A 13,680-nucleotide genomic window follows, 5' to 3' on the forward strand; every position below is an offset into this window, starting at 1 on the left:
CACACACACAGCATGTGAGCAACAACTACATCATATTTACACAATTTTTTCAACAACTATTTTTACAATGGTCTTATTTGGAATTGTCTTTGAAGCCACCGTTGCTTCCAGTTAGAAAAGCCTGATTCTGATTTGAAGACTGGCGATGGGTCATTTGAAAGCGAAAATTACGGAAGGGGTAGCAAAACACTAAAGATGGAATATTCCTACCATTTGAAGTCTTTGTATCAGAAGTCATTGAGTGGCCTCTTCCTATTTCCGTGCTGCATCTTGCGGAATACCAGTTTAGGAGAGGTTACACAGAACCATCTACTCTAAAATTGGAAATGTCTGGAGAGAAGAAAATGAAACAAGTTTGAGTAACTTAATTGTTATTAACTTTCATAACCCACTGTCAACCCGGCGTTTCTAAAATGAATGACAAAATATGCTCACTGTAGTGGCAATAGGAAATAGCATCATACCATTAGGAGCAGCTATGCTTGGTGACTGGTGGTTCTGAAGACTGTGGGTTGAAGTCACCAGCTCCTGCGCCATCCCAGTCTGTAGGTGAAACACAAATGCGTGTTTCACAAAATCCATGCTTGTATTCAGCATGTCGTCTGGCAACTGTAAAACCAGTTATTATATTTTTTTAAATCATATAAAGCTTGAGTGAGTAGAACATTTAACCAATTTATCTCAATGAAACTCTCCTTGTCCTAACACTTTGAGACAGAATTCATGCGAAGCCCATGAATCAAATAAACTCAGAATAGTGGTTAATAACTTTGCAATGATAGCTCACATTAACTACAAAAACGTAGCGTTAGCTATTAGGCATGTATTCTCATGTTCATGTTAGCAGCTGCCAAACTTTTTCCTCAAGCAAATCGAACGTTATTTACATTTGGTAAGGCGCACTAGCGCATGTAATGTTATTAATTTCAGACCCCAAACAAACAGGATGTCCATTTCTCTGCATTTCATATAACACCATTTCAAACACTTCATACATTACCTTTCCATACATGAAATCTATCAGCATGCTAACAAACAATCAAACCTCAACTCAAGTAACCTAACGTTAATTTAATGTTTACAGTTCACTGCAAGCTTGCTGCTGCTTCGTAATTTAATTGACAAACTTAACATATTGTGACAGCAACAAATAAACGTCCCTTTCACATAATGATGATAACCAACATAGAGATTTGTGACTCACCAAGAAACTTCTGTGGAGGATGAAACGCTGCCATCGGTTCTTCACGTTAGAATTCTAGCTGATACTTTCGTTAGTCAAATGTATCGGTTCTTCACGTTAGCTGATACTTCCGTGAGCCAAATGTATCGTTTCTTCACATTAGCAGAGACATTTCTGGTTAGCCAAATGTATTGTTTCTTTTACAGTTTACTGTTTGCTTTAGCTTTCAAGCTTCATAGGTGCATTACTGCCACCAGTTGTTTGGGAATGGAATTGCATCTCTGATCGTCGTTCTCAACAAGTTTGACACTTATTGATGATTGACGGTACAGGGGCCAGTCAGGGGCCAATGAGATTTCAGATGGGGCCCGGGCCCCTGTGGCCCCGCCCCTGACGAAACCTACAGCTAACCGGTCACTGTAACGTTGACGACATATTAACGTTGATTAACAGTGGGTTTCCTTAATCAATGTAGCAAGGTGCTAACGTCCACTAGCCTATTTCACTAATGTTAAAACGTTAACGTTACCTAACGTTATAACGTTAGTGTAGTTTATATGTTTCATACATTCATACATATATAACGCGAACGTTACATAATGTTTGACGACATAAATGACTCAAATACCAAAAACCGGAACACTTACCTTGTCTGTAATTAGAGAAATGTGCCTCTGAATGAGAGTTTCACGAGCAAATAAAGTGACCACGGCACAGCAGCCGAAGACGTTCAGCAGATTCACAGCTCCAGGTAGCTCTGCTACTGTTGATTGCTTTCAGGTGGAGGTCACGTCATAATGCTAAAAGTTGCCGCCACGGCGGTCAATGTTAACTCTATGAGAATTTTTTGCTCTTTTATCATAAATATCTAAAAAAGTATAAAGTTCACAAATGTGAAAAAACATAGAACAAATCTCCGTTACAAGACCTTTGTAGGAGTGGTTGAATGACGTCTAACGGTTCAGTGGTTTTAGAGCCTTTGAACGTCAAATTTGGTCGGAAGAATAATAATAATATTAAGAAGAACAGCGATAATAGTCCATTGCATTTACATGCAATGCAATAAAACATTCACAATCGTGAAAGCAAGGACGCATAGAAGACGACTAGCTAAATTACTATTAAATCCGCTTAGCATCATTAGCATGCTGCACATATTTATTTAAAACTCTTGCATTGAAGTTGACTGATCATCTCAATACCAATGTTTCCCAAAAGGGCCTGTCCCAAGGAGAACAAGTATATCCTTAAAACTTAAACACACATGGGAAAACTGAACAGTCCAATCAGTAGACTATGATAGGCTAAGCTAGCCAACTATGCTACTTTGTTTACAATATTTCCAGGCTTCAACCAGACAGCTGAATTAAAGAGGTAGAGTTGTAATATAAAATAGCAGGCCTAGGCTAAAAATTGTGATACAAACCGAATCGTGAGGTTGGTGTATCGTTACAGCCCTACTTATATGTAATAAGTACTTGTGTATGTAATAATGATAATAACAATATTGTAACGATTTGATAGCGACACAAACAGTTGTCCAATCAAAAGGTTTATTAGCGGAAGCGGGAATCAGGCAAACACATAGACCAAGACACCATTACATAGGAAACACAAGGGAAGTCAATAAAACAAGCACGATACACGAACAGGGTAGTCACATACAATACACCGGGCAAAACACATGAGGTACAACGTAAAGAAAGATTACACAAGCTAACACATACATGACAAGGAAAACGCAGTTACACTAACTAAAACCGACATTACACAAACCAGCAGTATTCGAACACACATTGCATTCTGGGAGGCTAGCACTCAGTCCAAAAGACACCGACGTTACAATATGTTCTTATACTATTCAAATAATAATATCCATAATGTGTCAAATATTTATGTATCCTATGTTTCATACAGCTGGGGTCAAACTGACCCCAAGGAACATCAATGTACAAAATATTTGTATAGGACATTGAAAACATATTATTGTACAAATTTCATGCTAACTCTGTTGTACCCTTCAATTGAGGAAAAGTCATGAAACATGAAGCAAAAAAAAAAAAAAAGTGAACCATATATTTTATGATGTTAAACGTTGCTTGGGGTCAAATTGACCCCAAGGATAACAGGAGGGTTAAATGGAGATGTAGATCACGGGTGCATTAATAAATCTACATTGCGGCGAGTTGACACAAATTATTCACTTTGACAAATGTATGTAGTTTCAGTCCTAGTTACTGTACTTTACTTTGAGCCATGCTCTTCCTTACTTGAATCACCTTTGAAAATAGAGGATTGAAGTAGCCTATATGGGTGTTTGGGAATGAACGTTGACTCAGATGCTTTTTGAGACTTTGAGCTAAATGTCCCAGCCCGGTGTTTAGGATGCATCATCAGGTTATCTTTCAGGTAGCCTATATTTTCCATTAGAAAACCATCACGTAGCGAACCTGTTGTGGCTAACTCACTTAGCTCCTGTTAGTAGCCTAGGTTATGGTTATAAGCAAATGAGATGACAGTCGAAAGATGCAATTAGTGCTGTTATCAATTTTCTTGGTAGCCTATAACCACATTTATGGTTTTCTACAAATACATAAATAATCAAATTGGCCTCTATCACTCAACCAATGCTAGCGGTAACATTATTTTAACTACTCTAGGCTATTGATATAACTTAAGATTAACGTAGCCTACCTGCAGTAAAAACCAAGCATGTCCGATAAACATTCGCAGATTTATTTCGGCTTCAAGAAGACATGGGAATTACATGTCATGCAGAAATCATCCTACCCTTATTAGACGTTCTCTGCGGTAAACTACAGTCTTGTCCTTGTAGGAAGCGTAGTGTCTTTCCAACCCACTTTAGATTAACTTCCAACAAAATTACGTCTCACTGCAACGATGCGCCATCTGGTGGACAAACGACTACGTGACGCCAATACTGGAAATGCAGCCAAATTATTATGATGAATATTTGGTTTTCCTTTAATCCTACTGAATTTGTAATTATGTATCGGCCGTTGTAATTGCCGATACTGATGGTATGTGCGTACCTGTGTGTGTGTGCGTGTGTATATGTGTGCACCACCATCTACAGGCCAATGAGTGTACAGTCACTAAATGTACACATAACTTAATTTTTTTAGACCCCCCCATGGATGAAATTCTACGAAACTTGGCATACCCCCAGAGAATGTCAGGTTAATCATACACATAAAATTTGGTGCAGTTCTGAACATCTTAACTGAAGAGAGGGGCGATTAAAGCAGAATGATATTGCATTTTCATTTTTTACCGGGGGGGTGCAAATCACAAATGAATGATTATGGGCTAGGTTGATGTGGGCCCTTGAGACCAACATACCATAAAAATTTCTTCATCCTCGGTGCCACCGTTCAGGTAGTTATTTAGGAAAACTACATTTTTTGGGTTTCGGGGGGCCCAGCGCGGTGGGGGAGTGGCCCCCGGGGACCAAACTAAATTTTTCCGTAAAAGTCTAGTGGGGCTACATACCCACCAAATTTCATGTGCCCCGGTGGTTCGGTGTCCCGGGTATCGTTGACCAAAAAAACTTTGACAATCCCTATATGACCGCTTCGCTAGCTTTGCTAGCGGCGGTCATAATTAAACATATCCATAACTGATACATATTTTTCATTGAGAGTGTGTTTATGTATTAATTCTTTTCAACCATTTTCTGCAAGTGACAAGAAGCAATTGTCTTACCTAACATAATCAGTCCTATCAGCCTCTTTATCCTTTTTTCCCCTCTCCATAAATAGATTATTCTTTCTGTCTTATTGTTGAATAACTTGCATAACTCAGATTGGCTTCCAGGTGCAGTGAGACACCAGCTTACTCTGAACTGGACCCAGGCCTGGCATGGTTTTTTAATCTGTCCCTCATCTGGATTAAATTTGTGCCTTGTTTGTAGTTTAGTGCCAAACTTAGTATGTGTAATAGACTTGACATGTTGACACAACTGAACTCAGTCAAAGCAAACAGACTTTGACTGGGTTATGTTTCAGGGCCCTAATGTTTTTCACAGTGTGGGTAAGATGGCTTTGTTTTGCTGGAGTTTTGAAGGTTGGGCAGACATATATCAAGAGAATACCTGCCTGGCTTGATAATATTATTACTTGTTATATATTGCTTCTTATGACTACTGATTAGGAAGTGATGATGCTTTTGTTCCTGGCGTTGGCATTGTGTGGATGGAGCATAGCCAGGTGCGGGGGTCAGTTTGTGAGGGAGATTCTCTGTGATTCACTGTGTCACTCCTGATGCTGGTCGCTGCTATTCATTTCTGATGAGTCATGGTGAGGGCCAGAGCCTGCTTCCTGTTGAAGAGTAACCCTTTACAACTGGAGGATGGGACTAATTCATGTCTAGGGTTAACATTGTTGTTCTGTTGTGGGCATCACTAGCTTGTGTCCAGAAAATCATCACTATGTGTGTGTGTTTGTTTGTTTGTGTTGTGGTCAGTGAAATATTCATCCAATTTTAACATTTATTTTCTCCAGCAGATAACTGTTAATATTTAATAATTTAGTTAATATAAGTGATGCTAGCACTGTTAGCTCCCTTGCTAGCACACCCGTCTCCTGGTCCGATGGTGCTACAAGTTACAGGCAGGTTGGACAAACACAACGCTTATGTCTGGTTGCTCACTTTAGTCTCTCTGAACATAGTCCCAGCAACAACCACAAGTATTCAAATATAGCTGCAAGCAGCAATGTGGGGGCCAAGCAGACAGTTCAGCAGGCCAGATTTGCCATGCAACTCAATGCCGTGGCATCAGGCATATAGCATTAAGCAGTCACAGCAAGTTCCATGTCAAACAACCCCAAGATTGGCTGAGTTACAAGGTCAAGTTTCACATCAAAACATAACTGATTTTGTGTGGCTGAACCAGGGCTGAGTGTCGCTGCCCCCTCACCCAGCCAACCCACCGCTGCAATCGCCCCTGCCCGTCCCACCCCGCCCCACCCTTGCACGCACGCATTAGAATTAACTGGATGGAACTCGCTGTCATCAGTTTCACATCAAAAATAAAAGATCGATTGAGATATGATCATGCTTGCTGTGATTTCAATGCCCCAATAGAGGTCAAAGGTCACCAAATTATTTGTGCATCATCAGGATGAACCAGACGGTTCTATGGGCTGCCATTGACCTCCATTGCAGAATAATGCAGCAACTACAGGCCAAAATACATTGTTGCCAATTACAGAGCCCCCTAGAGGTCAAAGGTCACCAAATTTCTTGAGCGTCCTCCTGGTGGGTCTTGAGGACCATGTACTAAGTTTGGTTTTAATACATGAAAGCGTTGCTGAGATATGAGCTCACTTCCTGTTTGGCGGCTTCGCCGCAAATTTCGATTGGCTGTTACAGGCGAACGCTTCTGTCAATTGTTCCAGAAAAAAAAATACACTGATAAGGCATGGTCTGAAGATGGTCTCTGCCAATTTTGGTGAGGATCCACTGAAATTTGTTACCTATTTTTACGTGTTTTTGATTAAATCCAATATGGCGGCCGAATCAATTACGATGACATCACAAATTGGCTTGGGTCGTCCTAAGGACCTCCAACAGTATTACCAGACACCAGTAGTGCATTTTAATTCTAAGCACAACAGCAGCTACAGGCCAAAAGGCATGTTTCTCAATTACAGCGCCCCCTAGAGGTCAAAGGTCACCAGATTTCTTCAGCGTCCTCCTGATTGGGTCCTGAGTCCATGTACTAAGTTTGGTTATGATAGATGAATGGGTTGCTGAGATATGAGCTCACTTCCTGTTTGGTGGCTTCGCCGCAAATTTCGATTGGCTGTTACGCACGAACGGTTTTAGTTCCGAAGACAAAAAGCAATGCATTAATGAGGTCTGTAGATGATATCTGTGAAGTTTGGTGTCGATCGGACAAAATTTGTGACCTCTGATACGTTTTAAGTGATTTTGATGAAATCCAAAATGGCGGAAAATCCATCATGGCGGAAAATGACGTCATAGGGTGCGTTGAACTCGGCGTAGTTCAAGGATTCGAAGGATGACTCATTTTTCGACTCATTTTTCAAAATCGAGCCAACGGGTCAGAAGTTACGTGCGTGAATGCATGTCCAACTTTGGCCTATTGGTGGCGCTAGAGCGCTCGGGGTGCGGACTTGAAACTTGGTGAAATTAATCATGGGGCACTGCCTAACAAGTGTGCCAAATTTCACAACTTTTCACCAGACGGTTCTATGGGCTGCCATAGACTTCAATGGCAGAGGAAAGATGTGTAGCTAATAACTAGAAAAGCATTTCCTGAAGGAAATACAGTGCATGAAAATGCAAAAATATGATGTAAAATATCATACAGAGTAAAAACAAACTATATTGGTTGCTAAGTAGATGAGGTTTAATATAGTTGGAATGACTAAACAGTTAAATAGGTGGATATTTTAAATGGTTAAATTATTTAGGTAGATAGTTGACGATAACTGACAGTTGGAATGGTTCTAATGTTTGCAAATATGTTTACAAAGATAATAATGCTAACCAAGTTACTATGCTAACTAGCATGTTAACAATGTTAAAATGTTAACTATGCTAACCATGTGACTTAGCTAACCTAGCTAATCATTTTTAGTAGTTATGCTAACTATGCTAACTAGCATGTTAACTATGCTAACCATGTGACTTAGCTATCTTAGCTAATCATTTTTAGCAGTTATGCTAACTATGCTAACTAACATGCTAGCGTGCTAACTATGTTAACCATGTTACTTAGCTAACCTAGCGAATCATTTTTAGCAGTTATGCTAACTAGCACGCTAACATGCTAACTATGCTAACCATATGACTTAGCTAACTTAGCTAATCATTTTTAGCAGTTTTGTTAAAAATGGTAACAATGTTAGTAATGCTAACATGCTAACAATGCTAACCATGCTAACTAGCTACAGTGGGTAGGAGTCATAGTTGATGACAAGTAACAGTTACAATGGCTGAACAGTTAAAAAGTTCAGTAGTTTAAAGGGTTAAATTGTTTAACAGTGAAATATTGTAGTGAGGACTTTTATTTTGAAACAGTTTTTTGGCAGAGGAAGCAGTTGAACAGGATGTGTAGCAGAGAGGGTTAAAGCGGAGCGAGAGGCGCAAACGTTCAACAATTTCCATGTTCGATTATTCCAAGTGGGAGGGGTGGGAAATCCCCCTTTATGCAGACCAGAGTAAACCCTCGCTGCACTAATGTCAATGGAGACTTGTGGAATTTTACCAATACATTGGTCATTATGTCTTTCTGGATTTGTTGAGGGTTTTTTGGAAATTTTTGTCATAATCTGTAAGTGTCTGGGATCATTTCAAGCCTAAAAGTGTAATTTTTTAGTGTTAGGATTTGTAATAAAATAACTTAATATCAAACTATGCTGCTGCCAGTTACTGTCCGGTTGTTAGCATGCTAGCTAGCCTCTTAGCTAAGGTAACTTTTAATTTTATTTTTTAACGGAGAAGTGTAATTTCTTTGAAATGACAACTAGCTGAATAACATTACTAACATTAGTTAAAGTGGATAGTTTATACTCAAGCGAATTTGCAACAGTATATTAAGTTTAAGCGAAGTCCTTCAACTACTAGTCACTTGTTAGCGCATAGCTGTATTGCCATCCACTTGTATAGCTTTTTAAGCTAGCGTTAGCTAGCTAGCTAGCTCGGTTCACATGACTAATTAAATTATTCATATCATGTCCGAAAGAATGATTCATTGGTATCATATATGATTATAGACAATAATAATGTGAACACAATTATGTTTATCTGTTTTTATTGCTTGTTAAGAGAGAAAGTTTATTTAGTAACGTAAGGTGACACTCTCACTTATGCAGACCGGAACTGTCCCGTTGTGCTCCCATAGTAACGAATAACGTTGCTCTATCTTGCTAGTAATCAAGGATCTTTGTGTGTAGTCTTAATTCGTTTGTGTCTCATGACGTCACTGTAGCTTTACGCCGCCATCTTTACGACCGATTCGGGCAGCTCAGCCGCCCAGTGGTCACACAATCAGCTGACCGTCTGACAGCTAACAGCTGATAACCCACCACAAACTGCTCCCATAAAGTCACAATCGCCTCGTTTCCCTTCCCTTCATGTTCTTTCAATGAGTATAAACCATGGAGTGTATAAAATACGTATAAACACATCTTACATTAAAGGACATTATCCAGATTAATGACAGCTAGCTGTGAGCTAAATGACACTAAAATGAGTGGTAGGCTAGCTTGCTATCTTAGAACTCAAGTAGGCTAGTAAGTAAACTACCACCAAAATCATACATTTGAATTGTTTTTACATAATACTTACATTTCCCATGATTAAATATAAATCCTTGGTGGCCAGGTGCTGCACTTTCACGTTTTTGACCCATATCCAGCCACCGCATAGCCTATTGATAGGCAGGGGAGCAGTAGAAACACTTTTTAATTAGGTCTAAACATAATTTAGCCTACAAACCGATCGTACCACACTGAAAGCTAATATTTGGTCACTATAACCTACATCTGTCCTCTGTCAAATACAAATGCATTTCCAGCTTTGAAAAAACGTTAAGGAATTAGGCCTATTACAGCAAAAGTGGGACGTGCGTTTCATTCCTCCCTCCTCGGGACAGTTGAAACAACATGGGGACGAATGAACATAGGCCTAAGACTACAATAATATAAAACGTCCCACAACTTCAAAATTTTACTATATATCATGAATGGTAGGCCTACTCCCAATAGGGGTTATTTTAGATAGATTGTTGCAGGGCTTAGCCTCTTCGTGCATGTCTGATACTGGCATCATCGTGAAGCAGTTTGCGGTTTTTGAAATATCATGCCCTGTGGATGATTCTGCGATGTTTATAGCTAGAACGGTAAGCTTTCCCATTTATATCATGTTTATATTGTTGGAAACAATATATTGGAAATGTCGTTTCACTAGGTTTTTACGTGGGTTAGGCCAGGGGTCCCCAACCTTTTATGTACCATGGACCGGTTTAATTCCTATTTTTTTTTCACGGACTGGCGGGGGGGGGGGTCGGGGGGTTCCATATGTGTTGTGCATGCATTACTTGAAAAGAACTAGCTCCAGTTATGTATGAACAGTGAAGGTAACGATCTCTTGTGAAAAACGTGAACTTGAAGAAGTGAAAATTGAACAATATGAACTATGAATATTGAACAACTTGAAGCTACATTTATAAGTGTGAACATGCTTAACAAAATATGGGAACAAAACATGGGAACTAAACGTGCATTACGAATATAATCAGTGGGAGCCCTGCTTGTTTCCCTGCAACAAGAAGCTTCCATATGGGGGTGATGGAAGACAGTGACACCCTCATTGTGTTTGAAATGTCCAGTCGATTGCGCAATTTGGTCTTAGTTGCAGTCATTGCCGAAAACCCGGCCTCGCATAGATACGTGGTGGGAAACGTTTTCAGCGCTTTTACGGCAATCTCGGGATATTCTGCTTTGGTTTTGATCCAAAAACCCGCCAGAGAGGTTTCCTTATACACACTCTTAAGACCACCGTCATTTGCAATTTCGATCAACTGCTCTTCCTCCTGCGCTGACAAGTTAGGACTATTCGGGATAATGACAAATGGGTTGCGGACCCACTCATTGGTTTGCCGTGGATCTTTGGAGGATGGGAAGTAACGCTCAAACTCATTTGAAAGCGCAACAAGGTGATCACGCACCAGCTGCGAGAGAAAGGGCCCTGCAGTCTCTCCCAAAACCCCAACTACTGTTTGGAACATATCAAATACACCCCGGTCCACTCGTCGTCCCCACAAATCAAGCTTGGCTTTAAATGCAGCGACTTTATCTGCCAGTTTAAAGACAGTCGTCATTCTCCCCTGGAGTGACAGGTTGAGGTCATTAAGCAACCCGAATATGTCACACAGGTAAGCGAGTTTTGACACCCAGTCCTCATCACTAAAATGTGCAGCTAACGGTGACTTTTTTTCTGTAAGAAATCTCTGCAGCGGCTCTCGCAACTCAAACACTCTGGCCAGTGACCTGCCTGGAAACAAGCTTCAATCGTCCCGACACAGACATAACCTATCACTAGGCCTAGCTTGTTTTGCTTTCCATGTAAACAAGCATGCGATATGAAAGTCTGGGATTGTGGAGAACTAAATGGTCTACTGAATAAGCATGAAGTCAAACCTTTAAATGAAAAATACTCGGCTAACAATCAAAAAATAACCTCTAATGAAGTTTACTTTTGCGCATCAAAACTCGTTTCGCCCGTAACTCCGTGATACAATGACATAGCAGGAGGATATTTGGCTGATAGAAGGATGTTAATATGCTATATGTTTTGACCGAAGGACGTTTGTCTATCATCATTAGCTTAGCCTACACTCTGAGAAAACTGGAATGTTTCATTCGTCCCGTGTTTCAATCGCTCCAGCTCTCCTATAGGCTAGCCTACTCTTGAATGCCTTCCACTGTAACCTATGGGGAGGGGTTATGAACAAGGTAGGCTATATGTAGCCTACTGTATATATCGCGGAAAGCCAATATCTCTCTCTCACACACATTCAAATGTGCAGTGTGGGCGGCCATACTGTACTGGGCGAGATCGGTCGTAAATATGGCGGCATTCTATTTGATAGTGACGTAGATGGCACCTATGAATAGGGCCAGTTTGTATGCCTGAGACTGGCAGTTGATCCCATAGACTGTATATATAGATACAGTCTATGGTTGATCCAGGTGCCCGGAACACCTGCCATAGGATTCTAATTGCTTAACGGCTCTATTGTGATGTCATCAGCCAATGTTAAGTCTATGGGGAAATTTTGAGTAGTGTTTAATTAATAGTTTAAAAAGTATAAAAGTTACAAAGATGAAAAATACCAAACACCAAAAATTGCCCGGGTGTCCTAAGTAAGATCTACGTGACAAAGTTTGAATGAAGTTTCTACGTTAAGCGGTTGAAGCTGCATTAATTGCGTTAGAAGAAGAAGAAGAAGAAGAAGCCTAGGAAGAACAGTACAGTGCATTTTCATGCACTGTAATAATAGGAAAATATAGCTGCAAGCAGCAATGAGGGGGCCAAGCAGAATAGGCCGGAGTAGCCACGGCGACAAGCTAGAACTCAGACACCTGCGATCAACACTTTCAAGTGTCACATCAAAACATAACTGACTTTGTTGGGCTGAAACAGGGCTGAGTATTGCTTCCGCCTCCGCCAGCCAGCCCCCACCCCCCCCCCCCACCTAATCACCCCTGCCCGTCCCACCCTGTCCCACCCCGCCCTGCCGTTGAATGCACGCATTAGAATGAACTGGATGGAACATGTTGTCATCAGTTTCACATCAAAAAATAAAAGATCGATAAAACACATCAGCAACTACAGATCAAAATGCAATATTGCTAATTACAGCGCCCCCTACAGGTCAAAGGTCACCAAATGTTTTGTGCGTCCTCCTAATGGGGTCATGAATCTATGTAGTAAGTCTGGTTATGATACATAGTAGGGTTGATGAGATATGAGCTTATTTCCTGTTTGGCGGCTTCGCCACCAATTTCGATTGGCTGTTACGGAAGACTACTCTAAGACTACCTAAGATAGGTTATGGTCTGAAGATGGTCTGTGCCAATTTTGGTGAAGATCAGATGAAATTTGTGACCTGTGAAAACTTTTTGATGTTTTTGATTAAATCCAATATGGCGGCCGAATCAATTATGATGACATCACAAGTTGGCCTGGGTTGGCCTAAGGACCTCCAACAGTATTACCTGAAACCACTAGTGCATTTTAATTCTAAGCACAACAGCAGCTACAGGCCAAAAGGCATGTTTCTGAATTACAGCGCCCCCTAGAGGTCAACGGTCACCAGATTTCTTGAGCGTCCCCCTGATTGGGTCCTGAGTACATGTACCAAGTTTGGTTTTGATACATGCAACGATTGCTGAGATATGAGCTCACTTCCTATTTGGCGGCTTCGCCACAAATTTCGATTGGATGTGACGGGCGAACGCTTCTATCAATTGTTACAGAAATAAATTAAGTGACAAGGCATGGTCTGAAGATGGTCTGTGCCAATTTTGGTGAAGATCAGATGAAATTTGTGACCTGTGCGAAATTGTTGGTGTTTTTGATCAAATCAAATATGGCGGCCGAATAAATTATATTGATGTGACAAGTTGCCCTCAGTTGACCTAAGGACCTTTCACAGTATTACCAGACACCACTAGTACAATTTAATTCTAAGCACAGCAGCAGCTACAGGCCAAAAGGCATGTTTGTGAATTACAGCGCCCCCTAGAGGTCAAAGGTCACCAAATTTCTAGAGCGTCCTCCTGATTGGGTCATGAGTCCATATACCAAGTTTGGATTTGATGACCGCAAGGGTTGCTGAGATATGAGCTCACTTACTGTTTGGCGGCTTCGCCGCAAATTTTGATTGGCTGTTACGGGCGAACGGTAATACTTCCGAAGACGAAAAGTGATAACTTTTG

This window comes from Alosa sapidissima, chromosome 23 (genome assembly GCF_018492685.1).
Source record: "Alosa sapidissima isolate fAloSap1 chromosome 23, fAloSap1.pri, whole genome shotgun sequence".
NCBI lineage: Eukaryota > Metazoa > Chordata > Actinopteri > Clupeiformes > Clupeidae > Alosa > Alosa sapidissima.